General features: G+C 49.6%; 1 protein-coding gene and 1 long non-coding RNA gene across 4 annotated transcripts in view; both read left to right on the top strand.

Annotated features, from left to right (window-relative positions):
- Positions 1-29: 29 nt before the first annotated feature.
- LOC148108205 (uncharacterized) lies at positions 30-6,089 on the top strand. The gene is made up of 2 exons (XR_015727998.1): positions 30-526; positions 2,402-6,089. It is a non-coding gene; the product is annotated as an uncharacterized LOC148108205 (long non-coding RNA).
- A 2,472-nt stretch (positions 6,090-8,561) lies between these two features.
- Positions 8,562-9,377, top strand: part of KIAA0513 (KIAA0513 ortholog) — a 61,153-nt gene continuing 60,337 nt past the window's right edge. For 2 of the 3 annotated variants that reach the window (XM_087870402.1, XM_045772797.2), the window contains exon 1: positions 8,562-8,713. The gene's annotated coding sequence lies outside the window, so the exon portion shown is untranslated. Of the gene's footprint in view, positions 8,797-9,377 lie in introns of all 3 variants that reach the window. The other variant, XM_045772796.2, reaches the window with a different exon arrangement.

Genomic DNA, 9,377 nt, shown 5'->3' with positions numbered 1-9,377 from the left:
CGGCACCGCGCTTGCGCAGTTCCGGCCGCGCCGCTGCCGGCCGCGGAGAGGGTGCTTGAGGCGATTGGTGGGGACTGGGAAGCCGGGATCCTCGCGGAGCCGAGAGTCTTGAAGACTAACAGTTCCTTGTGAAAGGCGGCTTTTACTCGAAAGCTCCTCTCGCCAAAATAAAGGGATCCATCCAAACTGAAGTCCGGAAGAGAAAGGATGGGGGCTACGGGCTGGCGCACAGTCCAAACCGCGCCGTTAGGTTGTCAAATTCGGCAGAGCGTTCGTGTCCAGGCGCCGAAGCCCGCGGTGTCGTCTCAGAGCCAGCTTTAGGTGTGGCTTGTACGGTGTGTGGAGCGAGAACTCCGAAAATGGGGAAATAGAGGAGCGGGAGTAGAAGCGACTGAGCCAGAAAGCACGTGGGGAAAAAGGGGGAAGCGCACCAGGCTGGGGATTCCTGGGCTGCGCTGAGCCTCTAATCCCCTCCCCGAGCATCCCAGCGATTCCTTCCAGATGCTAAGTCCTAAGTGCTTTGAAGGTAGACACATGTTTTTTATTTCTTTGTTTTTCCTATAATATTTGGGACAATGTTCGCAGGTCTGGGAAGTAGGTGCTCAGTTAGTGTTTGCTATTAAACTGGTTAAGTACTCGCTGAATTGTTTTAAGGTTAACGAAAGCAGTGATTACAGCCAAGGGATCTATCAGCATCTCACTGTCTGCAAGGCATCTTCTCACCATTTACCGTTCTTGCTTCCAGAAATTCTTATTCCAGCTAAACTTTTGGAAGTAAGGAGTGCATTTAAAAGTTTAAACTTTTGTACTGTACCTTGTACCTCTTCATTCAAAGTGATACTGTGTATGCATTTAGTCACCTCTCTCTGAGGCTCCTGTCTCCTGCTATCTTTGCTTTGGGATTTGTTTCCACGAGGGAGGAAAGTGAGTGAGGCCTTCAGTCAGTGATCAATGCTTTTTGCGCTGGCTGAAAGAAAGGATGGTTATCTTTGAATAACGCCAACACCGCAAGTAGCCCTATATTTGGGATATCCTTATGAGCAATGTTAAAACAATAGGTCTTTGTTTTTTAATTTTTTTATTTTTTGAGAGAGAGAGAGGGGTGGGGGGGGGGTGGGGGGCAGAGAGAGAATCTAACTATCTCATGACCCTGAGATTAGGACCTGAGATCATGAAATCAAGAGTGGGACGCTTAACCAACTAAGCCCCCAGGGGCCCCAGAATGGGTCTTTTTTTTTTTTTTTAAAGGGTTATCTCAGACAAACATAAACACATGTCAAGGATTTAATTTAACTCACTAATTAATGAAGTATGTGAGATGATATAGTTGGTTCAGAGATAAATCCAAAAGGCAGACATATATCTAGGCAGTCAAGAATGCTAAAATGAATTTGCTTAATAGATGCAGAGCTGGATTCCAGTGGGGGAGGCAAATCAATTGAATTTTCACCAGACAAAATTGACTTTATGTCTAATATCTATGGATAAGAATCATTTGCATTGCTATCAGTTCTCTGCAACCTGTAAAGTTATAAAAAGCTTAAAGAAAGGAGAAGACCCCAGGGAACCAGATAACCCCGCAGGGTGTGCCAGACCTCTGGTTGTTCACCGAAGACACCTAATAATCTTTTTGACCCATTTCAAAGTCTTCCCCAAAAAATGAAGAGTGGAGGGATCCTCACCCCCATGATTCTTCATAGAGCCCCCACACTTGTGTTACCTGTGTCTCTTAATCCTGGTGTAGCTTGTTTATTGTAATTTTGAAAGTACACCCCTTGCTATAGGAAATGGCACAAGAAAATCATTCATTAAAGTGTTTAACAGGGACAGCAGCAGTTGACAAAAACAACTCTACTGTTAACAAGGGTTTTCATCTCTTTCTCAAGAGAATTGGTATGTTTTTTAAAAAGGCCTTCTGCAAGTCATTTCCCCTCTCCAAGCCTCAGCTTTTGTTTTTGTCTTTTTTTATCTCTAAAATGTGAGATTAGATTTGATTTCTAAGGTTTCTTCCTGTTTTAAGACTGTGGTTCAACCCAGAGCTGTTGTTTTTTTAACCTCTCCCTGATTTCACTGAGGCCCTGGGAGCAGAAAACCCATTTCTCATCCCCTTTGCAGGGATGGGAAACATCCTATGTCCAGGGTTAGTTCCGTTTATCCTTCAGGAGCTGGTTGCCAGCTCACCACTCATCCCAGGAAGCAGCCCTTTTAAAGCAGATGCTCTATTCAAACACGTGAAAAGATGCTCGGGCTCATTCAGAGTAAAAGGAGTAAATGCAGATTTGAAGGACAAGGAGATGCCATTTTTCACTTAATAGATTGGCAAAGATGAAAGTTTGGTAATACTCTGTGTTGGCACACAGACTCAACTGATGCAATTGTAAATTTGTTCATCTCTTTGCAGAGCAAGATAGCAGTATGAACCACAAAAAATGTAAGCATACATGCCCTTTGACCCAGCAGTCCCCCTTAGGAATTTATCCTCCAGGTAGACTTAGGCACGTGCACGAAGCTGTTTGTGCTTGCGTACATACGGTAACATGCTGTAGAAGCAAAAAACTGGCAGCGCCCCATATGCCTGTGAATATATTCGTAAATTATGTTGTACACACAATGGGACTCCTGTGATGTACAATTGTAAAAAAAAACGTGAGGCCGATTTTCGAGAATTCAAATGTCTGGTCTTCAATGTATATCAGGTCTGTTGTGTCAAACTGTATATTCTTGTGTAAGAAAGCAGAGTGGGGAGATATGTGTGTTTATATGTACATAGAATATCCCTGGACAGATACACAAGAAATGGGTCTGTAACTTGCTAATTTTGTTTAGCCACGTATTTATTTTTAAATACATGAAAATATGATGAGATGAGACAGTACACCCATTGGCAAAATACTCAAACAGGTACTTCGCAGAAGGGACTATCCAAAACATGAAAAAACGCTGTTTTTTCATTAGTCATCAGGGAAACGCAAACCTAAATCACAATGAAGTATTTACACTCCCACTAGGACATCTAAAATGAAAAAGCACCAAGCATTGGTAAGCATCTGGAGTAACTGGAACTTCTGTACACTGCTGGTGGGAATGTCATTATTCAGTTGTCGTGGACAGCCGTTAGGCGTATCTGCGGAAGCTGAGCATACGCGAACCTATGTTCACCAAAAGACACGTGCTAGAATGTTCAGTCACCCCGAACTGGAAGCAACCTCAATGTCCATGGCCGAAAGAAGGAATAAATAGTGTATATTCATACAGTAAACTGCTACACAACAGAAGTCACCTTCTCAAATACATGCTGGGGTAAAGAAGCAAGACAGAAGACCGTACATGCTGTATGATTCCATTACTAAAAGGTTCGGAATGGGGCGAAACTGATGTTTGGTCTGGGAAGAGAAGGCAGGGCAGTGGTGACCAGTGAGGTAATAATACTCCGTGTCTTGATCTGGGTGCTGGTTGTATGGGTGCCCACTTGGGGTCAGTGCATCCAGCCAGGTGCACTTAGGATTTGTGCACTCACTTTCAAGGTCAACAGTGGGAAAGAGAGAGAGGGACGCTTCCAAAGGTTGTACAGTGGAAAATCAGAGGTTTCTTCTGGAAGGGTGTTTGGATTGTTCCTTATTTTTTACCGCGGACTTTGTGGCATTGAAGCAATGGCCAGAATAGGGAAGCGAGAAAGCTGACTGTCCGCAATGCACGGTATTGGACAAGGCCCAGGGAGTCTGGAGAACTCGAAGTGGTGTGATGTGTCCTAACTCCTTTTCACGGGGCCACCTTGCCTCCCGCTGTGCGTAGAGCCTGCTGGAGCACCATGGTCGTGCTTGGTGGAGAAGGTGTATGGCTAGTGGACGTGTATGGAGGACTTACTGAGGGCCGCGCTCTGGGCTTAGGGCTCTGTGTTGCCTCGAGAGCTCGCTCATGCCCTTCAGGAACTTTACTCAGTGGCATCTTCCTCTCTGGAACCCTATCTAAAATTTCCCTCTCCCTCCCATTCCCGTCGCATTTCACTTTCCCTCCCTGCTTTGCTCCTTGTCACATCTCAGCTTTATTTATTGTGTGTCTTTCACTTACTCTGTTGTGTCCCTGGCTTATAATGCAAGCCTCATGAAAGGCGGGGAGTTTTGTTACTCTTGTTCACTAGTGCTTCCCCAGCTCCTGTCGACCCATACATATGCACTGAATGAGTGAGTGGTCACACTGGGTGGCCCCTTTGTAGATGAAGAAACAGGCTTGATGAGGTTGAGCAGTGTGCTCAAGGTCACTCAGGGGAGGCGAGAGCCAGGATCCAGACAGATCTGTCTTCTTTGTGGCTGCCATACCCATAAACTCACTTATCCTCATAGCCCTATGAAGCTGGTGTGATCCTTTGCACAGCTAAGGAAACTGAGGCTCAGAGTGAAGTGATTGCCCAACAGAAGCAGAGAGCACAGCTAGTCTGCAGACCTCCTCCTTGTCTGCGTATGAAGATCCTCTTCTTTATCCTGTGCCAGAATCCTTCTCGAAGGAGCCAGAGGCCAGGCTGTATACCGATGCAGCTCTATACCAAGCCCTGATGGCTCGCTTGCTCCTGCTGCTAAAGGCCCCATCAGGAAGTCTCCTGGAAGCAAGGCCCTGCGCATGTCTGCTCATCTTCTTGTCTCCTCCTCCCCAGATCCTGGTCTTAAACTCATGTTGGGTTTTCACCAAGCATTTAATGATCTACTCTGTGCTTGGCCCCTTGCTGGGTGCTGCAGACACGTGAGTAAGCAAAACCAGACGAAGTCCCTGCCCGTTACGGAGCACAGAGACTAAGTGAACAAGTAAATAAGCGCACAATTACAAACAGGTGTGTTCCTATAAAGGAAAAGGACACGTGGGATGAAAGGTATACCTGGGAATCCGGCCTGGCCTAGGGGGTCACATGGCTTCCTTTCAGGTGTGATAGGTGAAGGACCATGGGTATTTGATAAGCAAAGGGATGCAGGGGATGGAGATAGAGGGTTCTGGGCAAAAGGGTAGGTGGGGAGGCCTTACAGAAGAGAGCAACATGGATCCCTGGAAGTTCTGTAAGGGGCCAGTGTGTGGAGGGTGAGGGGGTAGTGAGGACACTGGGCTGGAGAGCTTGGAAGGGCCCGGCCCAGCATGGCCTGAACAACCGGAAGGATTCTGGCCGCATCTGAGGGGCAGTAGGAAGCCACTGGAGGATTTGGTCACATTTGTGGTTTCTAAAGGTGACTTTAGCTGCTTTGTGGGGAACGGAACTGGAGAAGGGCAAGGACAGATGCAAGGAAATGTCAACTAATACATGTCGACAGTCATCGAATTAGAGCACTCAGCATTTTGCATTCAGCCTAGCATTATCATTACTGGATGCTTAGCCACCGGGTGAAAGTTCATTGGAAAAACAGGGTATTTAAATAGTCTACAAGTATCTTTCCCACAGATGACTAATTATTGACAAAGGGGGAAAAAATACCATGACAGTAGAGAAATATGTCACCGTCCCAGCCATTGGTCAGCAGCGTCGGCAATAACGAGACAAACCGGTGTTTGTGCCTCCTGATCTGATGCGCTGAGGACGCGCACCTGTGCGGCTGCCCACACCGCGCTCCCTGACTATGGGGGCAGGCACCGCAAGCTCCACCGAGAAACATCCTAGGAAACAACCAGCCTGCGCTCTCAGTGTGCACCGTGCCTGGAAGGACACAGAAAAGCCGGGAACTATTCCAGCTTAAAGGGGCTGCCTTTGAAGATGGAGGGAGACCCCCCTCCCCCAGCCAAGGGATGCTGGAGGCCCCCGGAAGCTGGAAAGGCAAGGAGGCTGTCCTCCCCCAGGGCCTCCAGAAGGAACGCAGCCCTGCTGATACCTCGATTTTAGAACCTGACCTCCAGAGCTCGAAAATAGTAAATCTGTGTCACTTTAAGCCACAGCATTTGTGGCAATATGTTACAGATGGGGAGGGGAGAATAGGCACGGTGGGGAAGCAGAAGCAGAAGTGATGCTAAGTCACGTCGCCTGGTTGATCTCGGAGAATTGTTTTTCGGAGCCATCCTCTAGTCAAAGTATTTTTAAATATTGACTCTGCTATCCAATAAATTTTCTATTTCTCCCACCCTTTCTTCATGTCCTTTATACAATATCACGAGATGCCTCAGCAAATGCTGAGGTATCTGTTGGATTCCCCTACCTGCCCAGAATCTTCTTTCTCAGTTCCCTGTGCTCTCCACCCCAGGAGCCGGGTGGGGCTGATCCAGTTACCCAACAACCTGGCCTCAGAGATTGGCTCAAGGGGATGAGCGCACGCCCAACATTGGTCCATTCAGATCAAATCCTAGGACTTTTGCTGGAAATATTGAAGGACAGAGTCCTTTCTTCCCCTGGGGTCACAAGTTGAAAGGACATATGTCTGTTGCTCCTGGAGACCACCTTATAAAGAAGCACCTAATCCTAGAGTGAAGCCAGCTCCGAGGGAGGCAGTCAAGTAGGGGAGAGAGACTGAGTTCTGATGATATCATTGCCACCCCTGGAACTCCCTGGGCCAACCCCAGAATTTAGGTGAGTTATGTGAGCTAATATATTCTTTTTTTTTTTTTTGAAAAACCAGTTTGAATTGAGTTCTGTCACTTATAACTGAAAGAATCCTGGTAAATACACCTCTCAGGCCCAAATACACTATTTCTAGCATATTTCCTGATTTAGCAGTCTATACATTTCACAACAGAAATATGGTTAACCTAGCATGACTTGGTCTTTGTCATTGGTGCTTCCTCTTCTCAGGGGTCACAAATATTTTTTGTGAGTCATCTGTCCTGAATATTTCCCACGCCCAATGTCCAGTTCAGTGGCCTGTGGTTTGCAGAACTCTCCCCCACCCTTTTTTTAATGGCCACATATCTGCCTCTCTCCAACCTTCTGGCAAGGTCAGAAGACCTTTTCTGAGGCATGGAGAGGCAGGGTTCAGATGAATCTCTTGAGAAATGATACTTTCCCTGAATGGGATCTGACCCTCAATGAGCTCACATTTTCTAGTTTTCCTGAACAGTTATCACCGGAGTGATGCCACATTCACTCACTGAACTAGGTGAGGAGTTCCTCCAGCCACAGATACCATCCTGTTCCCATAAAGTCCACTAGGTGGGCTCGGATTCTGCTGGAGGCACCAATGGCATGCCCACCTATTTGTAGTGTCCGTTTAAGGGAACGAAGGCTACCCTACACTCCTTCCCTTCCTGAGTTCATACCAAACTTGAAATACCCTGAGACCCAGCTTCTCATATATCATGGCCACACTGAGCTGGTCAAACAAACCTGGAATGGACCAGAAGCAGCTATGGCACCAAACACCCCATAACCCTTGTGGATTAAGCTCCCAGCTTCTTCCTTCATGTTATTTTCTTAAACTTTGCCAACCAAGTCTTAAGTTGCAGAGGTCATCTTTGCAGGGACCAGCAGGTGCACTTGGGGCACAGGAAGGATGCTTGGTCATCAATCCATGTCGCCTTTTTTCCTAAAAGGGGCAGAACTCCATATCATCCTGTGTAACTCCTAGGACTTCAGAGAGCCTGCAGTTTTCTAAAACTGACATCTGGCCCTATTTCAGATCGCACTACATTTATTTAGACAGAGCATTATTTCATACAAGCAACCACCAGGAGGAGCACTGGAGCTCTGTGATGCCGCTGTAGAAACAGATTTGGAGAATGTGAGCCCCCTCCCTGGGATCATATTCTCTTATTTTGCTGGTGCTAGAACCGTTTGACAAAACCCCCAAATCATTGGGAGTGGGCGTCAGTTTACGTTTCTATACTTCCTCTAGAACTGTAAAAAGCTTCCATAGGAGACACGCCTATTTTTTTTTTTTTACCTTTATCTTTTCTTTTCCTTTAATTTTAGAGGTGTGGAAGAAACAGGAACCGAAAGGCCTGAAAGTTGTTTATTGCATTTGCTGAAAAGATGCAGACTGGCCTAGAACTTTCGGTGCAGGCGAGGTGGGATCTATCAGCTTTTTAAGATTCCCCCTTTCAAAAAATAAATCAGGCCTCGGATTGCCCTTCTATACCATGCTTCCTTGCCTGACTTACTTTGAAAGTGTGTTCGTTAACGTCAAGACTTCACCCTATCCCTGGAATAGGAGGGCAGGAAATAGCAAAAGACATCCTTGTCTTCAAGGTGGAGAGACACTCAGGGCCCGGAAGCAACAGAACCGGCCTTATTCCCTGGCTCCCGGCGAGGGCTCCCCCACGCCTCCGGACCCAAATCCCCAAATCCCCCTGTCCTGTGCTCACAGAACGGCCCGCCCCACCCAACTGTTCCCCGGGGGAACCCTAGTTCTGAGCAGATCCAGGAAACCGGGTTCCACGACTTTCCGTAACAACAATCCACGGGAGCTGTCCGAGCGTGCTCCCGCAGACGGCGGGACCATACTTCCCGCCCGGGGCCAGCCCTGGTACCGAGAGATCCGGGACGGAGGCCGGAACCCTAACAGCTCCGGCCCGAGCAGCCACCCCGCCCCGTCACGTGCCCGGCGCTCGGGCCGCCCTCGTGGGGAGGGGCGGGGCCAGTCTCGCGCCTGCGCAGGCGGGGCCGGCGGGGGGCGGGCACGGCCGCCTGACTGACAGCTTGCGCGGCTGGCGCCTCGGAAGGACCCGGCTCTCAGGCCCGCGCAGTGGCCGCAGCGCGGAGCCCGAAGGCAGCCGCTCGCTCCCGGGTCCGACCCGCCGGCCGGTGCCCGCCGCGGTGAGAGAGGCTGCCGCCAGCGCCCGGGAGGGGGAAAACGCGTCACTTGTCGGGGCAGCGCGGAGCTCTCCGAGGGCCGGCGGGTGAGGGGCCGTGGGGTGGAGGGAGGGGGCCGTGGGATGACGCGGGGTCGGGGGTGGGGGTCGGGGCCTTGGAGGCTTCTGCAGGGTCCACGCGAGTTGGGGGTGAGGAGGTGGAAGGGGATCCGGGAGCCCGCGGTGTGGGGGGCAGTGCAATACCTGGGGGGGGATGGATAAGGGGTCCCCACCCCCCGGTGGCAGATGGTGTCGCCAAGTGGCTTTGGGATGGAGGCGGCTCCTCAGTCTTGGGGGAAGAAGAACCCTCAGACTCCTGGAAGGGCATGCTGGGGAGAGGGTGCCTGGAACCAGGTTGGGAAAGACATTTGCCAAGTCGTGCTCTGTGTTCAGTCGTAAGTTTGCTGCCTCTCTGCTCCTGGGTGGCGGACGGGTGAGGTATGGGGTGAGGGAGAAAGGGCTCTGGACGGGGTACCGCCCCGTCAACTCTGCGGGTGCCTTTCCAGGCTCCCCCATCCTCCGGACGTCTCAGTAAGCAGAGAGGTTTGCAGAGGGCACAGCAGCACGGGCGCCCTGTTAGCCGCTCCGTTTAGAACAGCTGGTTTAGGGTGGACCGGTCCTGTGGCCCG

Source organism: Ursus americanus, chromosome 21, assembly GCF_024610735.1.
Source record: "Ursus americanus isolate L20-20 chromosome 21, mUrsAme1.1.p, whole genome shotgun sequence".
Lineage (NCBI taxonomy): Eukaryota > Metazoa > Chordata > Mammalia > Carnivora > Ursidae > Ursus > Ursus americanus.
This window is presented reverse-complemented; position numbering and strand designations above follow the sequence as displayed.